The sequence below is a fragment of the Tiliqua scincoides genome, chromosome 3 (genome assembly GCF_035046505.1).
Source record: "Tiliqua scincoides isolate rTilSci1 chromosome 3, rTilSci1.hap2, whole genome shotgun sequence".
In the NCBI taxonomy this organism is placed as follows: domain Eukaryota; kingdom Metazoa; phylum Chordata; class Lepidosauria; order Squamata; family Scincidae; genus Tiliqua; species Tiliqua scincoides.
Genome location: NC_089823.1, coordinates 175,865,711 through 175,888,959, shown reverse-complemented (window position 1 = coordinate 175,888,959; position 23,249 = coordinate 175,865,711). Strand labels below are relative to the sequence as shown.

General features: G+C 44.6%; 1 protein-coding gene across 1 annotated transcript in view; it reads left to right on the top strand.

Moving 5' to 3' along the window:
* PLPP4 (phospholipid phosphatase 4) overlaps positions 1 to 23,249 on the top strand; it is a gene marked incomplete at its 5' end in the record, with an annotated part of 86,573 nt that overhangs the window by 19,787 nt on the left and 43,537 nt on the right. The window lies entirely within an intron of this gene.

Sequence of the window (23,249 nt, the reverse complement as noted above, 5' to 3'; positions counted from 1 at the left end):
AGTTTGGGAAGCACTGAACTAGAGTGTATATTGCACTCTAGTAAGATACATTGAAGCTTGCAGTTTGTGATCCAGGAAGCCAAATCTGGTCCATGTCATGACCTGATGATGGCTTTAAAATCCCAGTTTTTTCAGGGCTATGAATTTTGTCAAGCCCTTGGCAACTGGTGGATCACAAGTTGTATAGGCTTAGTCTACAGGATACAGCATTGTATAGATTTAAATAAGAAAATGATAGAGCAAATATAGCCAGGAACACAAATGATATACAGAAGAATGCTGTCATTGCATGTGTGACGCTATTAGGTATTCATGGACAATGGTACTTAAAGTACTCTACAGGTATGAGTGAGTCCAGTGCGGCTTGACATTAGTCAAGTCAGGAGTCACCGCCCCCTGCAACTTGACTCAGAAAAGAGTCCTAACTGGCACAGACTTTCTGAATTGCCAGAGCATTTTGGTGACTCTAAAAGACTCAAGTCATGAGTCTTTTTGATACAAGTGTCAGGCATAGCTCTGTGGAAAAAAACAGGGCTGCTGCTGGTGTGTGTGTGTGTGTGTGTGTGTGTGTGTCGGAGTGCTCTTTAACCACTCCCCTGCTATCCCCAACCCATCTGTAAACAAGGCAGGAGTAGGTGGGACGGACTGCACGAGAGCTGAGACTGAAGCAGCAAGAGAAAGGAGAGTTACATGCAGCAGCTGGGAGGCTTACCAGTATGACCCCATCCTTTGCAGCTCTACTCAGAAGTCGTCCCATTTGTACCAGTTGTTCAGTGACGCTTCCTCCTCCCAAGTAACAACAGAGCACACAGGAGCCATGAAGTTGAAAAGTGTGATAGCTAGAAACCACCCCCCTCCCTGAACTTCTCCAGCCAGTTCTAAGGCAAGAACCCCTTTGGGCTCTTCCTTTTGCCCTATCACATCCAAAGAAAAAAACAGACCACCCATCCTTCATAAAATGATCCTCTGTTCCTTCAGAGTTGGGCAAGAAAACTCGTTTCCACCTCCTCCTGCCCTCTTGCTCAATGCAAAAGCAAAACATTAACCGCTCCCTGCCTCCTGACTGGAACTTCCCTGCTGCTCACCTGGTCTGAATGATGGATGGCCCTACGAGATCTTTCACATTGCAAAAAAGTAAGCAAGCACACCCAGACACAGACAGACTTGAGTCTGCATGAGTGGGGATGGAGTGCCAAGTCAGTGGCCTCACTCGAGTCAGTACCTGAGTTATTGACGCAGGTGACTCAAGTCTGCACAAGTCAGCAAAACGCACATGTTTTGTGACTCAGACTTGAGTCACCTGACTTGAGTTCCCATCTCTGGTATTCAAGTATGTTGTGTTTGAATGATCGGTGAAGCATTAGTATTATAGTTGTGAAGATGTGACAGCTGCCTAAAATTACCCAGTGATTTTTCTAAGTTGCTGTATACTGTCTTGGCAACTTATCTCTCTACCCACTCCAGTTGCATGCAGTTTACAAACTCATACCTTCATACACGAACCTATTAAAAACCGTACATGGATTTTCATAATGATTAAAGAGAATAACTTCTGTAAGCCTTCCAGAGTTGATTCACATGTATTTCAATCTGTATCTCAGCAGTTGGTGACCTTTGTGGAAGGCGTGAGCTACCTGCATTATTAAGGAGGGGACGTGAAGTTTATTTGAAAGCTTTGTGTGGGGTTTGCTCTGTAGTGGCCCTTTCACACGTTTGTGATCTCTTGAAATTGTTGTTGAAACCTCATGTGTGAGTTTGTGTGTGTGAACTTGCCTTTAGTGAGTGCCTGACAGACTCAGCAATTCCTTGCTGGTTATGGTGTTAGGACTTCTGAACTTAGTACCTTTGGAAGTGAATTGGAGCTGGTGTGTGCCAAGGGCAGAAGGTTATTTTCCAGTAGCTTCAATGGTGGTCTGAAGTAACTCTCAAACCTTCAGCTTGCCTCCCCACCTTAGTGGTTTGAATTTTTTTCTTGTGCCCTCTTCAGTTTCTGGAAACCCAGGTTCAAACCCAATCTCAGTGTTGTTGGAAGCATGGGCAAAATATTGAGCACATTACTGAGAGGGTGTGTGTGTGTGTGTGTGTGTGTGTGTGTGTGTGTGTGTGTGTGTGTGTGTGTGTGTGTGTGTGTGTGTGTGAAAAAACAATGAAAAAATGTAAATTATTGTACAAGTATCTCTATTGAGACTGATTCTTCCTCCCTAAGCTAACATTTTGTAGTGGCAGCTCCCAAGGCTCTGGCCACAAGCAAAAGTAGCTCCCAACAGCCTAAAATCTGTCCACCCTGCTGTTCTAGAACATCAGTTCACATCATTTAATTTGCTCTCACCAGTGTGCTGCATTAGGAAATTCCTACAGCGACAACGCTTTTCTTTCTTTTGCTGCTGTCCTTTTTTTCTTGTTTTTCTTTCTTGTTCCCCATCAGTAGAAGAAAATATTGTCAGCTGCCTCAGAAAAAGAATGACAGTTGACATAATTCCCAGTGTACTTCTTGAGACGATAGTTAAAAGCAGCCTGCTATAGTTCAATATAAATTTTGTTGTTGAGTTGGAACATATGAAGCTAATATGGTGTCAAACTACTGGCAAAGAGAGATTAAGAAGATCAGTTGAAGTTAGATGGTCTTTCTTGTTCTTGCTGTCAGTTTAGGATCTTGCCATACACGCTTCGTTGTTCTAGTCCATGGTCAGCAAGATTTTTGATTGGCATTCTGAATGTACTACATGACGTTAATCTAACCCATGTGGTTTTAGAGCTGGTTCATGCATTACTTCAACAGGCACTTTTGTACATCTAACTTCTCAATGTCTATTTGCAAGAGTTGCATAATATTCAGAGGAAGAAGCTTGCAGAAAGGAGGCATGTTCTCCAAGACTACTAATCCAGGCCCACAGAAACAGATTTGATGAGCTCCTTCGGATGTTACGCTACTCTGAGTAAGGCTGCACTCACACTGAGCGGATTATTAATGATAGCAATTAAATGAGCAGATGATCTGGCTGAGGTAATATGTGAACAGGCTTTTGCTGTCTCATCAGTACAGAGGTAAACAGGACTCCAGCAGTACCATGAGTAGTCAGCTTTTGGGAGTGGGGGAACTAATGCTGTTCAAACATTAAGCTGTATCTGGGTACAGTTGTTATTCACATATTCTATTCAATTCACAAATGATCTGTGAATAGTTGATTTGTAAAAAAGTTGAATACTTTTGATTTTCAGAAATGTACCTAGTGATGGTTATTTCTGAGGAAATGTGTACCTGAATATAGGTGTTTTTATTGATACTTTTAAAAGGTATCAAATGTATTGTTGCATTCTAAAATGTCCCATTTGGTTTTGTTATTTTGTTTCTGCTCCAATAAAAGTATGGCGTCACCTCCGCAGTGTAGTTCAGATTTCAATTCCAAAAAAGTAGTGAGAAAATAAAATAGTCCTGTATTCTTGAGGTACAGGGAAGGCAGAAAGCAGACCATGTGGTGACAGTGGGTTTTTGCCTGGAGAGACAGCACAGAAGGAGAGGTAAGTAAAAACATTTTTAATTACTTCTCCCAGGTCATCTGGTCACCCCCCCCCCCTCACTATAGCATTCAGTGGGGATAGGATTGGCACTCAAGGCGCAATTCAGAGCACCCCTTTGGCTAGCGCAAGTCCCTTGCACCATAAAGCACTTTCATGCCACTTTTCAGGACAATAGGCTGTTGCACAGACATGCACTGGCCTCCCCGTGCTGACACAAGCCCCGGGCCCAGTAAGTTTACGTTGGCTGAGCTCAGCTGGCACAGGGGTTTGGGAGAGACGTGGGGAGGGCGGGGAGGAGGCAGAGGGAGGCGTTTGGGGGGCGAGAGTGGGTGGTAGGCATTCCCTTGGGCAGGGAGCGGGAGTCGGGGTCAGGATCCTTATGCCGGATCCTTACTCCCATTCCTGGGCAGCCCAGGACAGTCCCAGGTTGTTTGAATTTGTACCACCTCTTTAGGTAGCACAGATCTGAGTAGACCAATTGGGGCTGCTGTGGCTTTCCCTAGGGTAAGGGGGAAAGTCTCCCCTTGCCTCGGGCCAAGCCTCAGACAGCCCCAAATTTGTGCTGCACACAGTGCAGGCCTGCCAACCTGCCTGTTTCAGTGCAAGTTAGGATTGCGTTGTTATTCTCTAACTGGGGATTGTCCTTGGGTGCACCCTTTTGTTGTGTCCCATCTGAGTGAATGCATGCTAACCATTGCTCAAGTGGGAGAAAGCTATATTTCAGGATGACATTGAAGTAGGGGCAAAACTTGGTCACTACCTGACAGTGGAAGTCCCAGCCTCCCCCCATAAGAGCCGCAATGTCATGTAGCAGGCATTTGGCTGACAACAGAATGTTGAATATTTTTCTAGTTCCTTGACTCCTCCCTTTCTCCTTGGAGAAAGTGCTGCTAACCCCCCACTCCAAAATCTCAGCAGGGAAAACAAATCACTGAATAGTTTGCTAACATGGAGTCTCTCAATTTCTTTATCTCCAAACCTGCATCTGCCAGCCTTTTGGAAACTCTGTGCTATCCTTTCACTTTGTTAATGAGTAAGTGTGCTGGTTTACAAAGTGTATACCAGATTATAAAGTATATACCTTCTGATCAATCAAATGGTAGATGGGTTGCAGGATCAAAACCTGTGCCTAAATCATGCCGTTTACTTTTGGCACTGGCTCAGGGTAATTCTGTTGCAGGCTAATCATGGCCATATTAAAATGTGTACTCTTTTACATGTCAACCTGTTCCTATATTCCTGCTGTTCCAGCAATCATTGCACATTTAGTTGTTTTATGCCCCTCCTTTGCTGGAGGGGGATGGATGTTGCTCATATGAATAGGAGATCAATTAGCAGACTAACCTCTGGAATAAACTGGTGAACAAAAGCTGACAAAAGAGTGTAATGCATGATGAGAGAGCAGATTTTGTGCTCAGTCAGTCATTTTATGGAAACTAGTGTCAGTCGACTGGCTGCAAACCAAGATGAAATGAGAAATGGAGCAGGGGGATATAAAAAATGGTTGTCGTAGTATTTCAAAATATGATGCCCACATTGCAAAAGCAAGAGCTTTGGATGTTCTGTATCCATGTTGCTTTCTTGAAAACTAACAGTGTGAACAAAGGAACAAGAGCCAGAAAGGCTCCCCACCATTACATTCTTAACCATACCCATGAAGCCTAGATGGCCTTAGTCAAGCTACTTATTTCTCAGCCTCCTTCTCAATTTGCATAATGGGGATAATATTGGTCTACGTAACAGGTTTGTAAGGATCACTCAGAATATATGTGAAGTGCTTATAGCACTCACAAAATCCTTCATAAATGCTTTATGTATTATTATTGAATAAATGAAATGCAAAATATGAGAGCTAAGCACATGGTCCATTTTCCTCTGGGCCATCTGTTGCCTTGGCTTACACAACCGAGAGACAATTTGTGTGTCAGCTCACTAAAAATTCAGAGGGTTGTCTTTAAAGCAGCAAGGAATATTATGAAATAATTAAGCCACAGTTATTGTCCACGTACTTCCAATAATACACAAAATTTTGGATTCAAAACAATGGACCATGATTTTTACTGACTTAAATAATCAAATCCCGCAGCAGTCCTAATTCTTCAGACTTTTCACCCCTTGTAGTTCAGGCACTTACGTTAGGTGAGACAGCAAGCTGCTGTCTAGTTCCCCTTTTCAGCCCCTGACTCAAAACTGTTGATTGTTTGCTAACCATCCAAGTGTCTCTATGCCAAGCTCTGAAAGAGTTTGAGGAAATTCTGGATTGTATCACCTACCTAAAGCTGGACAACCTTTAAGGTGGATTTTTTAGTTTTTGTCCAGGGAGTTCCCAGGCAGCATTCCCTAGTTTGGCAGCCTCCGGACATTCTGGGTCCCCCTGCCAATTCTACTTACCTCAGGATGAGTTAAACCCATGACATGTCCCCCAATCCCTGTTATTAAACTTTGGCCTTCACTGCACCTGCCTCTTGTGACTCACCTGGCTAAAGCAGCACACCCATGCAACAGGAATATTGTATTGGCAACCTTCAGTCTCGAAAGACTATGGTATCGTGCTCTGAAAGGTGGTTCTGGAACAGCGTCTAGTGTGGCTGAAAAGGCCAATTCAGGAGTGACAATCCCTTCCACACCGGGAGCAAGTGCAGTCTGTCCCTGGTCTGTCTCCCTGGCTATGGGCTTTCCTTCTTTGCCTCTTTGCCTCAGACTGCTGGCAAAGTGTCTCTTCAAACTGGGAAAGGCCATGCTGCACAGCCTGCCTCCAAGCGGACCGCTCAGAGGCCAGGGTTTCCCACTTGTTGAGGTCCATCCCTAAGGCCTTCAGATCCCTCTTGCAGATGTCCTTGTATCGCAGCTGTGGTCTACCTGTAGGGCGCTTTCCTTGCACGAGTTCTCCATAGAGGAGATCCTTTGTGATCCGGCCATCATCCATTCTCACGACATGACCGAGCCAACGCAGGCATCTCTGTTTCAGCAGTGCATACATGCTAGGGATTCCAGCACGTTCCAGGAGTCAGGAATAGGGGGGAAAAATCCTCAGCCACAAGTCAATCAGGTGATGAGCAATAGATTCCTATCTGTCCCCCTAAAAGTGACTAGCTAACCTCAGACTATTTTTCTGGGTGGGTAAGAAGCAGTGATGGACCTGCTATTAATGGGAAGAGGCAAATGTCCCAGGTGTGGAGCTCATGCGTGTCTAGGTCTGCACGGAAGCCTCTCTGAGGCACCCAATGCGTGTTTCCAGTTTTCAAGAAGCACGGTTTAAGAATCCGGGGAAGCTTCCGTAGGCTTCCGTGGTGCCTAGAGTCACGAGAGGCTCTGTACACTCCAGGTAAGTGGGGAGGAGGATTTGTGTGTGGGGGTGGTGACAGCATCTCACGGGGGGCGCCATCACAGACCTTTGCACCGGGGCACGAGGCTGAGAAGATTCACCACTGGTAGGGAGCACCTGTTACTTTCGTCTCACAACTGAGCAACGTACATTCCAACCCTAACAGCTATTCAGTCTCCACCCATACTTTCCCGTTCTAACCAATAATGAGCCCTGGTTCAACTTCTTGCCTTGTGCAAGAAGGAGCAAGGGGGAAGGAGCAAAAATACTCCCTCCAGCTTTTCTCTGGGAAGTCAGAACTCACAGAAACAGTCCATGTTGGTGCATTTTGAGCATGGCTCTTCATTGGAACCAAGGTATTCAATGTTATATATTTAATCAGAGAATCATAAGAGTGTCTATGACTTTGTTTTCATATGAAAGAACCACTTAGAAGCTTTTGACAGGAGCAGCTGATGAACAAGTCTCAAGGACTCTTGATTTTGTGTGTGTGTCTAGAAACATGCACTTCACAGGGACCACTTGTGTTTGATACTTAGTTATATGTGCATCATTTTAAAAAGTGGAGTGAGATGACCTTTGTCTAGTACATTATCGCAAATGGGGAATTGGAGTATTACTGTATTTTCATTGACATGTGCCCAGCTGTTCTATGCATTTCAGTTGTCATTAAGTTTTGCCTTGCTAACTTGGGTTGTTCTTCTGTGGTAGCTCAATCGACCTGTTCCATCTGTCCATGCATAATCTGGAAGGGCACTGTGGCATATAAAAATTCAGGCCACAGTAAATTAGTCATCAGGGCATTGCCAGGCTCTGTCTTTTTGCCACATAAAACAAATCAGATTATAGTTCTGTTCAGGGCTTTTTTTGTAATGGAATGCACCGGAATGGCGTTCTGGCACCTTTTTCCCCCCTCCTCTCTGCCCCCACCTTTTTTCCCCCCTGCCTGCACCACCCCGCTCCGCACTGCTGGCTAGGGAGGGATTCGAACCTCCAACCTTGTGCTCCACAGCCCAGCACTCTCTCCATTGGGCTATAGGAAAGCCTATTGTTAAAGTGTTCAGAACTAATATATAAGGTCTTCAGCCCAGCTGGTGGCTATCAGTGCCTCAAGTATTAGTTCCAAACACTTTGAGCCTAAGAGCTCTGGTGGCTCAATGGCTAAACTGCAGGTCTGTGGAGCCAGAGGCTAGGGGTTCAAATCCCAGTGAGGAATAATATTTTTTTTTAAGGTGAGAAGGTGCTCCATGGCTGCAAAATATAAAGGTTGGTTGCTAGTTGCCAAAAGGGGGGCCAGTTGAGGCTGCAAAACTCCTCAAAGTTCAGTCCCAGGCAGGCTTTTTTTGAACTTTTTTTTTAAAGTCCCAGGTAGGACTTAACCCACAGCGTCCAGCAGGGGGCTCACTCCAGGAGCTTAACTGTGGGTTAAGTCCTAACTGGAACTTAAAAAAAAAAAAAAAAAAGGTAAAAAAAGAGCCTGCCTGGGACTGAACTTTGAGGAGTTTTGCAGCCTCAACTGGCCCCCCTTTTGGCAACTAGCAACCAACCTTATTTTGCAGCCATGGAGCACCTTCCCACCTAAAAAAAAATTATTCCTCATAGGGATTTGAAACCCCAAGCCTCTGGCTCCACAGACCAGCGGTTTAGCCATTGAGCCACCAGAGCTCTTAGGCTCAAAGTGTTTGGAACTAACACTTGAGGCATTGATGGCCACCAGCTGGACTCAAGACCTTATATATTTGTTCTGAACACTTTAACTACTGTATAGGCTTTCCTATAGCCCAATGGAGAGAGTTTCCTATAGCCCAATGGAGCACCTCCCCACCTAAAAAAAAATGGGGTGTTTCACTCCAGCTGTGGCAGGAGTGCTTTTGCTATCAGGGAGCTCACACGAGATGGATGGATGGATGGATGGATGGATGTGTGTGTGTGTGTGTGTGTGTGTGTGTGTAAAAAATGGTTTATAAATAAATAAATAAAAAGTTGTGAGTTCCTGCACCTATTTTTTTTTTTACAAAAAAAGCACTGGTGCTGTTCCTTCTGGTCCCCCCACTGTCACGTAGATGATCATGTAGTTCACGTTGATCTGAACAATGTGAACAGAATTATAGACATGTTTGAATTTGAGGTGTTCTGCCTTGGGATGTTGGACAAGGTGGTGATCAAGAAACTTCAACCCCGAACATTCTCTGATTCTATTCCATGCCATCTATGTAATGTTTACTAGGTCCCTAAGTACCCATTAAAAATACAACAGGATTCTTGAAAACCTCCATACTGTTTGGGGGCTTTGTTACTACTACTTAACATTCATTTGGTGCCAACAGTGTGTACCCAGTGGATCTAATCATTTAATTCTCTGCATTATTGTCTGGCATTCTGTATGGGGAGCAATACAATAGAGGATTTAATTGAATAAGACATGCTCCCAGGAGTTGGCAGCTGTTCAGTGTGCTTTAACAGAAGAGGCAAACACTATCTCCAAAGAAACCTTTTGACAGGGTCAGGTAATCAAAGTCATAATGTCCATACCAGGCCAAGAAGATGCTTCCATAAGGGAAGAATGTGGCTTGAGTCCTATAAGGTAAATGATGTGTAGATTAGTCATGCCTCACTCTCTGAATATTAGTTTAAGATGCAATTCCAGTGGACAAAAGTATGCTGTTAGGTTTAATCTTGGCTTTAAGCATTGTAATGCATGAAAAGTGCATGAGAAATAAACTCTTCCAAGACCATTTTTGCATGCAGTTGAGCAATCCAAGGCAGACCAGATGTCCAGCAATAAAAGGTTGGAAGTTAAATCAGAGAGACCCTTTTAAACATCTCTCTGCTCTTTGTTACTGTAAATAGCCCACTGTTTTTATCAACCAAAGAAGGATTTCTCAGTACATCACTGCTGAATACATCACTTGCAGTGAATACTCATTTTTGGGCACCAGCTGCTATTTGTGAAGTTTGGAAAAATTTGAATTCGTTTTGGTGTGAGGAGGACAAATGATTTGAGTGTTACCTAAATTTATCTGTGGATAATTTTCAGTTTAAACCTTAAACACACTTCTGTACAAGGCACACTGTATTCATGCAAAATTAAGTCTGTTTGCAAATCTCTTCTGGGGCAGCAGTTCTTGATTTAAACGTTTTCAAGTGTGATTTGGTATGAGCAGCTGATGACTGACCACCATTATTATTTTGAACACGAGGCAATAAAGAATGAAGTTGTTTGTCAGATCCTTTTCTCTTAAAATGGAATATACTTGGAACTGTTACTAAGAGGATTTCCAAATTCTTTCCACAACTAAAGTTGCTGCTGAATTAAGGCCATTAAGAAAGGAGACTTGCTAGATCAGGCTAAAGGTTCATCTGCTTTCTGTAGCCACCTTGATACTCTTGAGATGACACAAAAGTGATAACCCTTCCCCAGTGATGCTCTCCATCACAACTATGGGGTCATACTGCCTCTGACTATGGAAATTACATTTAACTGTTGCCATCAGTAACAGAGTTCTTTTTTTATGAATCTCTTTTAAAGCTGTCTGAGCCAGTATTTTTCAGTGGTTTGCAGGTTGGGACCCACTTGATGTATTGTGAGACAATTCAAGGTGGGTCTCATAGCACCTAGCTCAGCCACCATTGAAAATACAGAGCTGAAAATACAGGATACACAGCTGCTGAGCAGGGCAGGCTCCTGGTGAGAGAGAGGCATGGTGATTTGCCCTGAATAGGTGGTAGGCTGTGATGCTGGAAAGGGGGGAGGGCTATGTGGTTGGAGAAAGATGCAACCAATCTGCTTTGATCTCTGAGCTGGAATGTTTGAATTCCAAGCTATGCAAAATAACAGCATGAGCTTGCTGTGTAATGGAACTTTTTGCTGATCATGGCTTAGGTTTGAAGTCTGATGTAACTTCTGGCCATGACATCACTTCTGGTGGATTCCGACAGATTGTCATTCTAAAAAGTGTGTTCCAATGCTCCAAAGAACCACTGGTCTAAGCTTGAGAACCACTGGTCTTGTGACACACACAGGGCCTGTATCCTGCTTTTCCTTTTTTCTACCCATCAGAATCATAGCATTTTGGAAGGGAGCTTGGAAGTCATCTAGTCCAATGCCTGCTCAGTATATGCAGCTACTGCAGGATCTATAATAGGTGACTGTCGGGGTTCCCCTTCTCCCACAAGTCCCCAACTTACCTAGGGAGAAGGCTTCTGGGCCAGAGGATCAGGGAGGAAGCCGGTGGAACATGGGGCCACCTCCCCATAGGCTGCCTGGGCACTCCTGTGGGTGGCAAGGCACAGCAGAGGAACACTGCATGCCGAACCCCCCGCTTCACCCCCCGCCTTGGAGGAGGGAGGGGGGAGACAGGACGCAGGCTATTCGGCTGCTGGGCAACCGCCCCTCCCCTGCCTTGGAAGGGAAGGGGAACACTCCCTCGCCCAACCAGCCGGGGCCTGCCTTGCCGGGCAGGGCACCTGGCTGTGACATCAGGAGCCCACAGCTGGACCTCCCCAAGTAATCTGCAGAGCTACAGGACCCAGATGGGTAGGGCCAGCCCACCCCCCAAAGGCAGAGACCAGAGCAGAGGCAGCAGCCTTCCCAGCCCTCTCAGGAACAACCCTGGCAGCTCCAGGTGAGAGGAGGTGGGAGGGAAACAGAGAGAGGAAGGGGAGGAGTTGTGGTAATCCCAGGGGAGGGCAGTCCCAGAGACAGGCCCTTTTTGTACCATCCCTGTGAGGGAAGGGGAGGGGTCTGCCCTACATAAACCTGGAGGCCAGGGATGACAAGGCAGTTGGGAGTCAGAAGAGCAGGCAGGAGGATCTGCTGCTAGCAGCCCCTGCCCTGACTGGCAAATGCTGCCAACCCAAAGAGGGGGAACCGGGTGACACAACCCCCCCTTCTTCTGGTGAACTCTTCTGAGGCCTCCACAAGGGGGTGCCTCTCAGAAAGGCTGGGCAGGCCCTCCCCTCCCCTCCCCCCACAGGGAGGCCTCACAGTGACCTTGAAAATGTCCAATGAAGGGGAGCCCACTGCTTAATGAGACAGACTATTTCACTGCCAAGCTGCTCTTACAGTTAAGAAATTCTTCTCATGTCTAGCCTACTTGCCTATAGTTTCAATTGGCTGGTTCTAGTCCTTCCCTCAAGAGCCAGAGGAAGCAAGTGCTCTCCTTCTTCTGCATGTCAGTTCCTCACGTATTTGAAGATGGCTATACTATCTTCCCTTCTCCAGGCTGTACATACCAAGCTGTTTTAACCTTTCCTCCTAGGACTTGGTTTCTAGATTCCTCACTATCTTAACTACCCTCTTTTGAACCTGCTCCAGCTTATGAATATTCTTCTTAAAATGCAGTGCCCAGAATGTGGACACAGTATTCTTCGTGAGGTCTGATCAGTGCAGATTAGAGTGAAACTATTACTTCTCATGATCTGAACTCTGCAATGTTGGGTTGACATTGCATTCACTCTTTTTGCAACTGTATCACGTTACTGGCTCATGTTCAGCTTGTAGTCCACCTAGGCACCCTTACTTGGGAGTAGATTCCATTAAATTTCATGGGGCTTACTTCAGAGTAAACCTGCTTAGATTTGTAGTGCAAGACACAGATGCTTTTCACACATGCTGCCGCCAAGTCATGTTTCCTTCATCCTATACTTGTGCCTCTGATTTTTTTGTTACCGTTTAATAAAAAATTGCATCATGTTCAAGCCTTATGGTTATAAATATTTTTTGTTTCTTGATCTTTGCAGCAATTTAAGACTGTACAATAAAGTCCTAGTAGGGATGTTTCAAAGTGACATGTGATAAGACCATAAAAATGATTGGCTAAATTAAAGAAATTCAGTGTTGGTTTCCAGGAAGATTAAATTTAACACCTGGTAGGAAGACTTTCCGGTTTCCTAGGGATCTATATTCTCATCAGAAGGTGGGAAACACTGAAGTATTGGTTCACTCCATGCAAATCTTTCTACTGAATTAGCATAAGATTTTCCAGCTTCATGAGACACTGACAAGGCTCTTTTTCAAAATCATAGCTGAGTTTTTTAATTTACTTCCATCTGTTTAAAATGGCTTCAGAAATTGGAGCTTCTCTGCTGTCTCTTATCTTACTTTTCATTACGAATAACCAGCAAGGCAGATCCGTGAATCTCTTGAGAATTATTATCTTGTGGTTTCTTTGATAGGCATTAATAATCCGTAGCCAATCATGCCACCAACTTGATTGCTGACTGTATAACTGAGGAAGGTTGTGCTTAAATACAGTTCCCCTCTCACAAGCTGTGCATGTCTATTTTAGGGCTGCTAAATAACCTGGGGTGTCCATTCTGAGGAATTACCTTTGCTTGAATGCAACACTGAACCTAGAAACACAGACAGTTGCCATATGAGATACCCCAAACCATATTCCGCTTCCTATTGGATCTTGTTGCATCCTGAGAAGCTTCACTTTCGTGTCAGTGACGTTCTAGCCCCCAGATTTTCAAAGGATGTGGAATTGACTTGAAATGCTTAACTTCCAACCACTCCCTTTGCTAAGAGCTGGTCAGTAGAAGTACATTTTCAGACAGAAGATGGCTTGTAGAGGGATGGATTGGGAGAGCCCTGAAGTGCTCAGAAGCAGAGCTTCTGTTCATTCTGTCCTTTGCATTGGTCGTTATTCTGATAATGCAGAACTCCATCGCTTAAGAAGCAGGTGGCTGTACTGAGAAAACGTTTCTCTTCTGTTGCTTTGACTTACGTTGAACACTATGAGCAATTGGGAAAACTATCGTGGCATTGCTTTTTATCTTGGGTAGTTGTGCAACTGTTTCACTGGCATGTGCAGCTGGCTTGAGTAGTCCACATTATGCTGCCACTGTGGCTTGGAACTGATGATCCACACTGAAGACTGGAGCAATTGTGCAGTCAGGGCTAACATGGATGCAGTCTTGGTGCTCAGGCATCCCATGCCATTTCCTGCTACATTGTAGGTCTAGGAAGGAAAAGACAAATGAGTTCCCAAATAGTGCTCTTTTGCAGAAAGTAGGGTGGATTTTGAAGGAAAGCTAGAATGCCATGGTTGCCTTACTCTTTTTCTATGTAGAGACTGCCCCACATGGGGAGTCAGTTATGTATAAATACAGATGTGCCCCTGTATTCACAGGGGTTCCATTCCAGACCCCCCACCCCGGATACTTGAAAACCTGAATACCGTAGACGCCTGTCCACTGCACCCCCTCCCCAATGCAATTTAAACTTACCGGGGTGAGGGCTGAAATCCTAGCTATCTTCTGCTTCAAAAAACTTCTTTAAAACTGGGGTAAAATCTTAAACAACCTAGTGGGCTCATGGGGTGATGGTGGTGCAGAGCCCCCACTCCCCCCCATGAGACCATTAGCTGGTTTAAGGTCTTACCCCACCCAAAGTTCCTTAAAGGAGAAGGCAACCTCCTGTCAGCCTGGTCCTTAAAAAATTTTTTTTAAAAAAAGAGGTTAACAGGAAGTGGTTAAGATCTGCTTCCTGTTAAGCTCCATCTAGTTATTTGCAAGTGGCCAGGCTGCTGGGAGCCTATGAACTCCTAAGCTCATAGCAACCTAGTTTAAGCAAGAATTTTGCCCCTAACCCTGGTAAGTTTAAATTGCATGGGGGGCATGGGGGTCCCGCATTTGCGTATAAGTGAAACCGTGGATACAGGATCTGCAGTTACCAGGGCATGCCTGTAACTCATCATGAGGTGGTTGCGTGTAATGAATCATCATGCATAAGTCCTCACCAAGCTAGGTAAATCGATCTGTAGGACTGCAGTGAAGTGGAGGTCCTGCAGAGTGAGCAACAACCCGCAAATCATCTCCACACAGTTGGATCTGAAGTGTTTGTACAGCCACTTGTCACATGAATCCACCTTGTAATTATCACTTGTCATTGTCTTCTTCACAAAATCTGTCACTCATTGGGTAGTGTTAAAAGTTGAAGAGCTGCCTTTTCAGGGCTGGTGTGTGATGATAATTTTCAATCAACTGCTTCAATGGAGTAATCTACAAAGTGATGAACTGTAAAAAGTCAATTGGATTCATTCCTTTATTAGACAGAAGGCTCTGAGGACAAGAACTTGTAGATTCTTGCAGAAAAATTCCTGACCCTTGAAAAGATGAGCTTTAGGGCGCAATCCAAACCTTGAGTTTGGGCCTGGGAGGGTTGCAAATGTGCCATAAAGCACATTTGTGCCTCCTCAAGGGTAAGCCATACCGGCGCTCCAAGAAGTGCCGGCCTGCAGAGGCTGACAGACGCCTCCACACCGGCTTCCCCTATGCCACTTGTGTTGGCCCGCCTACCCCGACATAAACAGAAAAGGTAGGCATGGGGGGGCAGGGAGGAGGAGGGAGGGAGGCATTCCTGGTTGGGGGGAGGGAGGGTGATTGGTGGCCCCAGGGGCGGGCACGCGGGGAGCCGGAGGAGGGACTGGGATCTGGCAGTTATGCCGGATCCCACTTCAGGAGGTGGCACAAGTCCAAGGAGATCCATTGGGGCCAATAGTCCTTACCCAGGGGTAAGGGGAAGAATTTCCCCTTGCCTCTCGCTAAGCCGCTTCTGGCCACAATCCTCCTGGCTTGCCTGTTCCAGCGCAAGTTAGGATTGTGCCCTTAGTCCATGAAAGTTAATACAGTACTGCACAATTTTTATACCAGTATGTCTTTAGATGCACCATGACACTGTTACAAAAATTTGAGGATTCATCAGTCAAAAATACAATTGAATGAGCAAGATCAAACATTATGTGATGATGGAAAATTCCTTGCAAAAAAGTTTTCTTGCTGTCTTTCCAGAGATCAGGAATTCTTCTGCAGAAATCTACAGATGGTAGTCTCTTAACCCCAGTCTTCTCTCTTGTAAAGGAATGTGCCAAATTAGTAATCTATCCTTCTCCAGATATTTTTAGGTTGATATAGCTACCCTTCTGCAAATTATTACAGTGATTCCCTCAAGGTGAATTCCAATAACAATATTTTCTGCACTGTGGAGATAATAATAATAAATAATAATAATAATACAGGTATTTATATACCTCCTTTCATGGTCTTCAGATTTCTCCTTAGACTTTATTTCAAGGCAGTTTACACAGGCAGGCTACACTAAATCTCTGTAGGGATTTTTACAATTGACAAAGGTTCTGTCTTTCAAGAACTACAACATTTCAGATGGATCCTTTTATGATCTGGTATCACATTCTGGCCTCCAGTTTCCTCCCACGCAAGCTGACAATCCTTCATATCTCATTTGAAGGGCGGCCAAAGAGCAGATGGAAAAACTCGGCTCGGCTTGTCAGCTGTTCCAGGTCTCGCCTTTCACGGTGCCAGTGGCCTTGAACTGGCGACCTTCAGCTGTTATCTTCAGGCAAATGGAGGCTCTACCCTCTAGACCAGACCTCCTGCCCAGATCTCTGCCCAGATCTCTGAATCCTGAGATCTACCTGCATGTGGAATGTCTGAAAGAGTGTTCCACATGTTGTACTCTTCCAAACATGCTTTTAAAAAACTGCAGAGAACTTGCTTGCTGGAAGCATCCAATATTTACTCCATTGTTAGATAATCCAGTTGATTATCACATTATCATTAGAAACTAAAGTGGCAGGTCAAAAGGATATGCTCCGCAGTTTTGGCCTTATGGTGAGCAACTTGCAGCACAATCCTGTGCACATCTACTCAGAAGTCCCATTGTGTTCAAAGGGGCTTATTCCCAGTGAAGTGTGCATAAGATGGTGGCCTTGTGGCCCAGTCCCAGCAGGGCCTTATACTCCTGGAACAATTCTTTATTGCTTTCACAAAATACCATACAGTGTACAAGCAGTGAGCAGCTGGATTCACTCTCCAGTATAGTCAATCCACATCCCTCAATATGTAAGCACAGGGAGTGGGAAGGAAGTGGAGGGCAGAATGGGGAAAACACTGGGGTGGTGAGGGGGTTGGATTGAGGCTAGGAAGGGATGGTATTGGAGGCAGTGCTTCCAATGTTCTCTCCCCTTCCAGGCCTTGATCCACCTTTCTGGGTCTACTTGCACTTTTGTCAGCTATGTAACAGGTGCAGGTCCAAGTAGACCCAGCAGAATGGTGAGGATGTACACCAGAGAAAGGGAACAAATGTTCCCTTAACTTTGAAGAGGCCTTCACAGCTCAAATCTCCTCCACAGGATGAAGTGTGTACCTGTTGGCATGACTGCATTAGCGTGCAGGGAATTAGATGGGATTGGCCTGTGAATTATTGATCTGCAGCTAGACAGACCTTTTAAAGACCTGTTCAGCACTAATATTGGGACTGTGCTAACTAACACCATTCATGTTTGGATATAGGTTCAATATATGTTGGTCTGTGGAGCAAATAGCAACTCTACAGGATTTATTCAAATTGGGAAATAAGCACAGGGCAAACGGCTGAACTACCTCATACAGTATCATGGGCTTAATCAGAAGCAGGGGGTATTGGGGGAACAGCAACTGTATTTACCCTTTTGAAAAGTGGGGCAGGGGGGAGATCTGATTGCACACTTCCTGTCATTATGTCTAGTTTGGCCTGGAGTGACAGAGCTTTTGTTTCCTTATGGAGATTAAATTGTAAATTTAAAAAATAACATAGTTACAAATGTTTATATGCACTAGTGTAGATAAATGGAGACAGTGGTTTGTATCCTGTAGTCAAGTCAATAATAGTGGGGTCACTGATGAGCTAATGTAATAGATTTTTGTCTTGTCAAGTGTAAAATTTTATTACACATTTCAATATAGCAAAGTTAAATTGATGTAATATGTTGGGTTTTGGGAAGGTATGCAATTGATTTTGAAGCCAAAAGCCATCATTGATTTCAGAAGTCTCTTATCTCCAGAGTTGAGCATTAGAAATTATTTTAGATATTGTCTCTGTTCACTGTGTATTCAATTACACAGACCTTTACTCTGAATCTTTTTTAGACCTTTACTCTGAATTCTTCTGTTGTTTTTTTTTTCATCCAGCTCTTGTCTGTGTTGTACTGGCTGAATAATAGTTGTAGCAATTACTGTTGACTACAGCTGTTGCAGATCAGAGTCCTTCATTAGAAGGAATCTAAGATAAAGCATGTAATCAGTGTATTTGGCTGTAACTTCAATAACAGTAATTATCGTGTCCTGTGGCTGCTCTCTGATTTAAAAAAAGGAGGATTCTTTACATTGAAGACAGTTATGGCCTTGGGCATGGAAATGCAATTTCTGTCTCTGTTTTTTCCTAGATCAAGATATCCACAACAGCATGAAAATGAAAGTTAATTTATCAATAAGGCTGTTTTATTTGTTGTTTCTCATTTTGTCTAGTTAAGGAACTTGCTAAATGACTTCCTCAGTCCCATTATGTACCATTTGCTGTCCTTTTTTTCGATTGCTGAAGAGTAACAAAATGTTCAGGATGTGCTGAAACCATGTGGCAGTTTTTGCCCATGCCTTATCCTGGAACCACATATAATTCTGTCATCAGAGATCCTTGTAAAGCTTTTGTGCTGATGCCTCCCTCGCTCCTCTCTCCACCCTGTGTCAGTGCAGGCAGATAACTGAACCACAGCAAATCACATGGATTCTGGTGCATTGCATGTCCCAGTGGCTGCCCAATCCACACACTGCTGCAATGACTGAAAACCTTTAAATGGCAAGTCTTAAACAACTGATTATCAGAAGACTGGAGCATCACATGCATGCATTGTCTGACTGTGGCCTGTTAAGTCTTCTTTCTACAATTGTGTGGAGGTGAAGGAGGCATCAATGCAGTGGTTTTGAATCACACCCGCGAGCCATAATTGTATGGAGTATATCTGAAAAGTTAGTGTCCATCCTACCATTGCACTAAATCAATCAATACCTACAATTTTTTCTTTATTTATTTATGTTGAACCAACAGGAAAATAATTCAAAAACCACACCCTTACTATTACCTTCATTAGGACCATCAAAAAAGACACAATGTGAGGAGGCTTTTTAGAACACCAGAACTCGATTTTAATAAATTGGATGATAAGCAAAGCAAAAAAACCAAACCAAACAGATATGTAGCTGAGCATGATGGAAGTTGGCAGTCTATACAAGCCTTAAGATGGCATACAAGCAACATTACCCGTGGAAGCCACTGCCTTAAGAGAGGTGACATCTCAGTAGGAGTCAGAAATGCATGCAAAACTCTGCTATGAAATGCCAACACAAACTTCACAGCCATAACAACCTCTGCCATTCCTAGCCCAGCCACCAGGCTCTTGGGGTGCCTGAACAAGCTGAAGCATATAATCTGTTTGCCTTCTAAGCACCCAGGAGCACCCAGGAGACACTAAGATATTTCAGTGATAGGGGCCAAGTGATCAGCTGCCAGCCAATCAGCTGCAGAGGAGGTGGCCTCAGCCCTTTGTCTACTGCAAGCTACCCAAAACAGGCACACAAGCTACCAGTAGCTCTCAAGCTACTGGTTGCCTACCTATGGCTTATAATGGACCATGGAGCAGTGCTGGAGATGAGTCATCAGCGAATCATCAGTGCTTGCAGCATGGGACTCCCAGGGTAGTGCCTAAACTAAGGTAGATGGAAACAAAATGTAAAGTGAGAACAAGAAAATATCATTACACTACAAAATGTAAACTTGTGGATCTGAGGTATGGGAAAAGTGAGTTATGTGTTGGATCTTCATGACTGATAGATTGCAGAAAGGGTCTTTTGTGTCTGCTGTCTGGAAATAGGTGTGTTAGTTGAGATTGCTGTCCAGCTCCATTTTGAACAGAAATTATAGCCCTTTTCTATGGACTATTAAATGCATGAATGCATGAGGCCTATGCCAACTAATAGCCTATAAAATGTGTGTAATTTATATTACATCAATAAACCAGGCCAGTTATCCCAAGCCTTTTACCTGGAATGGCTGTGTATAAATATGAGGTGTTTCACAATATCTTAATTGTATCTCACGTAAGAACAATGTTCATCATTTAACACAGAGTTACAACCCAATCTTATCCAGGGCCAGTCTGCACAGTGTAGGAATTCTGGCACATCCTCTTGAATGGGGACCAGGCTGGCCAGGAGAGGTAACTAAAGAACACATTTACCTACTTCCTCTGCTGTTCCCTGGTCCCCTATGGATCTACTCAGATCTTTGTCAGCTCTTTTGCTGGTGTTCATCTGAAATGCTGCAGGGGACATGTCAGATCTAGGATCCCACAGACACTGCTGCTGCCAAGGTTCAGTCTGGCTACCAGCAGACCTCTGTCAATGGCCCATCTGTGCAGCACTCCTGCCAGTGTGTAGCCTCTGAGCCTTTGTATCAGGGGCACACTCTGCAGACTGTCAGAGAGGTGGCTGTGAAATACATTGGCAGACCACATGGAATACACCGGCAGACCACAGAATACACTGGTGTACTATAAGAACGGTCAGCGTATCCTGTGGATAAGATTGGGTCCTTACGTGTTGATTACAGTGTGCTTAAGGATACCTAAGTCTATGCTGGATTGTTGCCAATGTAGTTCAGCTTTTCTAAAAAGTAATACATAGACTTGCAAACCACGGGCATCCCAATTCTAACCTGCCCTGGAGCATCCAGGCCAACGGCGCTGCCCCACATCCAAGGCAGGGCTGGGGCTGAAACCATCCCCATTTCCCCAGGTAACACTGCAGCAGCTCCAATGGGTCTACTTGGATCTGCACCACCTAAAGAGGCCCTAAAACTCCTCTCTCCTGCCCTCCCCACACACCTCCCCCCCAGAACTCCATGCAGGCTGAGCTTGGCCGCTGTGGGCCTACCTGTTGTCCTAGCTGAGCTGGTTCGGTGTCGGCCTCCAGAGGCCAGCACATGTCTGTATGCTGGCCTCCTTACTCTAAAGTCAGCATGAAAGTGCTTTACTGCACTTTAGCAACAATGTTGGGCTGGCGCAAGGGACTTGTGTCAGCCCAGGGCGCATTCAGGATTGCACCCTGAGTGTATTACAGTTTTGAGCAAAAGGATTCTGTTTGGCAGGATTCAAACATAATGAGAATTCCATGGTTTAAGCTTCCAGACATTCAACAGACCAGTTACAGGGCATCTCAAGAAAATGTACACATACTTATAGTGTCAAATTTATTATGCTGTAATTCACACATACACTGCTTATTGTGTGAACTGCTTATAGTTCTAAAACTGGGGTGTCACAATGTCCCAGCTAGAGAGCCCTGGCCTCTGCCCCCAAGGGGCGGGGAGGGTGGAGGCAGCGACACGATCGCCAGGATTGCATTGCTTTGGAGCCCCTTTGGCTCAGGGGCTTGCTGAGACCTACCACAGCCTGCAGCAGCATCCCAGGGTGTGGGGAGCCCTGCGCCAGTCCCTGCAGGGCTCCCCAGCAGGCAGAGACAGGCAAAATAACGAACGCGACCCACTTTCGGTTTGCAGTGGTTTCTTTCAATGTCATATAGCTATGTCAGGTTATAACATAAAACAAAAGCCTAAAATTATCCTTGATAGCTACACCATCAAGAAGCCTGAATCACTCAGATAGTGATCTTTCCTGGTTCTAACTGGAGATTATAGGGATTGAATTTGAGACCTTCTGAGTTACCCATTCACTGCTTGAGTGAATTCATTCCTGTAAGGAGCAAATGATTTTAGAATTTTAGACACCATGAATTCAGTTGGTAGTGGTTTTTGTTTTGGTTGACTTTGTGCTGCAAGAAATAGCTTTAGCATTAGCATTCTCTAGTTTTAGCATTATCTAGGCATGACTCCAAAACTTAGATTTTCTTTAATACACATTTCTTAAGCCAACTGGTTGCATTTATGAGTCTAGTGTTTTGTTTTATAGCTAGTCTAATTAGCCAATCAATTAATTGCATGAAATGATTTGTTGTAATCCGAAGGTGAGAGGCAAATCCGAATTATGTCAGATTTCAGATCAAGGAAAGTCTTAGAAAACCATCAAAGGGCAAAATATGCAAATCCCTTACTGAACAGTATTAAGAGATAAACTAATATAAATCCAGTCGCTGCAAACCACTAAGTGCTGAACTGAAATGTCAGGACCTGCTAGTGCTCAGACACTTGACCTAATGAGTCTCCTCCAAAGAAAAGGAGAAGGTTTATCACATACGGGATTCTGGAGAGTCAGTATCCCCTGAGGGATTGATGGAGAATTTTTGTTTTGCTTGGCTGTTAAAACCATGGATCCAGACACTACTTTTAACCAGTCTTACGCTCCAATCCTATACTGGGCCTGCTCAGCGCATGCGGCGGCTCTGACACAGCTTCCGCAGCATGTTTTGAACTGGCTGGGAACGAGGCAGCAGCAGAGGGGCTTTTATACTTGCCTACTCTTTTGCTCCCCAGTCTCCAGTTGGCCTACATGGATGTATACCCGCTGTTTTGCTTGCATAAATCTGAGGTGGTTGATAGGAGCTTATCTGGCCTGGGTTGGGGGCATAGAATGTTGACACTGCCAAGACCCACCCTCTTCAACATGCCCCCAAGCCAGCCTGATCCTCCAACAAATTGTCCCCTTCACCACCTTACTGGCAGCAGTGGAGTGACCAGGCAGGTCTGGTGCATGTGAAGCTGCCAGCCATTTGTGACAGCAGCTCTGAAGTGCGCAACTGTGATGCAACTTTCACACCACCACAATGGGGCCTATTGCAGCGGATTGCAGTATCTGCCTCCATATGTCCTTGATTGGACTAGGCCATTAATTACATCACATTTTAGTGCTAATTCTTTTATCTGACCTGGCTACTCTTTCCTCTCCCTCCATGAATATTTCTGGTGGATATACATGTATGGAGAACGCTCAGTATGAATCCAACTGGCCATGGAGGAAATCTGCAGTTGTTTCTTTTAGTGTGGACTGAAGCAATAACAGTGATGGATGGGTATAGGATGCAGTCTCCTGTTGATGCTGGAGATCTATCTCTTTTCACATTTTTCAGGGCATCACCACCCTATCAGGAGAAGAGTGGCAATTTTAAATATTTTAAATGACGTGCTACTTCATACATGCTTGTACACCATAATTTTAGTTTACTAGATGACTCATAACTGAGTATGGGAACATACTCCTCCATTAGTGATGCGAGATAATATGAAAGTTCTTTTTGTGATGTTTAACAAACACACAAAGTCTTGCCCTAATGAGGAGAATAAAAAGGAACATAAACTGTGGCAAAAGAAATGTAAGAAGGTGATACTGGAGGCCAAGCGAGACTATGAGGAACGCATGGCCAGCAACATTAAGGGGAATAATAAAAGCTTCTTCAAATATGTTAGAAGCAGGAAACCCGCCAGAGAAGCGGTTGGCCCTCTGGATGGTGAGGGAGGGAAAGGGGAGATAAAAGGAGACTTAGAGATGGCAGAGAAATTAAATGAGTTCTTTGCATCTGTCTTCACGGCAGAAGACCTCGGGCAGATACCGCTGCC